Here is a 1,228-nt window from a genome sequence, read left to right on the forward strand (position 1 = left end):
GCCACTTTGCTTTCTTGCATTTCTTTTTCTTTGGGATGGTGCTGATTGCTGCCTCCTGTGCAATGTCATGAACCTCTGTCCATAGTTCTTCAGGCACTCTATCTATCAAATCTAGTCCCTTAAACCTATTCTTCACCTCCACTGTATATTCATCAGGGATCTGATCTAGGTCAAATCTGAATGGCCTAGTGGTTTCCCCAACTTTCTTCAGTTTAAGTCTGAATTTTGCAATGAGTAGCTCAGAATCTGAGCAACAGTCAGCTCCAGGTCTTGTTTTTACTGACTGTATAGAGCTTCTCCATCTTTGACTGCAAATTATATAATCAATCTGATTTCAGTGTTGCCCATCTGGTGATGTCCATGTGTAGAGTCGCCTCTTAGGTTGTTGGAAGAGGGTGTTTGCTATGACCAGCATGTTCTCTTGACAAAACTCTGTTAGCTTTTGCCCTGCTTCATTTTGTTCTCCAAGGCCAAACTTGTCTGCTATTCTGGTTACCTTTTGAATTCCTACTTTAGCACTCCAGTCCCCTATGATGAGGAGGACATCTTCTTTTGGTGTTAGTTCTAGGAGGTGTTGTAGGTCTTCATAGAACCGGTCCACTTCAGCCTCTTTTGCATCAGTGGTTGGGGCATAGACTTGAATTACTGTGATGTTGAATGGTTTGCCTTGGATTTGGACTGAGATAATTCTGTCATTTTTGAGATTGTATCCCATTTCGCACTCTCTTGTTGACTATAAAGGCCACACCATTTTTTCTATGGGATTCTTGGCCACAATAGTAGATGTAATGGTCTTCTGAATTAAATTTGCTCGCTCCTGTCCACTTTAGTTCACTGATTCCCAAGATGTCGATGCTCAGTCTTGCCATCTCATTTTTGACCATGTCAAGATTACCTTGATTCATAGATCTTACATTCCAGGTTCCTATGGAATATTGTTCTTTGCAGCATCGGACTTTCCTTTCACCATCAGACACATCCACAGCTGAGCGTCCTTTCAGCTTTGGCCCAGCCGCTTCACTCTTTCTGCGGTTACTTGTACCTGCCCTCTGTTCTTCCCCAGTAGCATATTGGACACCTTCTGACCTGAAGGGCTAATCTTCCGGCACCATATCTTGTAGCCTTTTGTTACTGTCCATGGTGTTTTCTTGGCAAAGATACTGGAGTGGGTTGCCAGTTCGTTCTCCAGTGGATCACACTTGGTCTGCATTCTCTGCTGTGGCCTGTC

The sequence above is a fragment of the Gekko japonicus genome, unplaced genomic scaffold, assembly GCF_001447785.1.
Source record: "Gekko japonicus isolate JY-2015 unplaced genomic scaffold, Gekko_japonicus_V1.1 scaffold38, whole genome shotgun sequence".
In the NCBI taxonomy this organism is placed as follows: Eukaryota; Metazoa; Chordata; class Lepidosauria; order Squamata; family Gekkonidae; genus Gekko; species Gekko japonicus.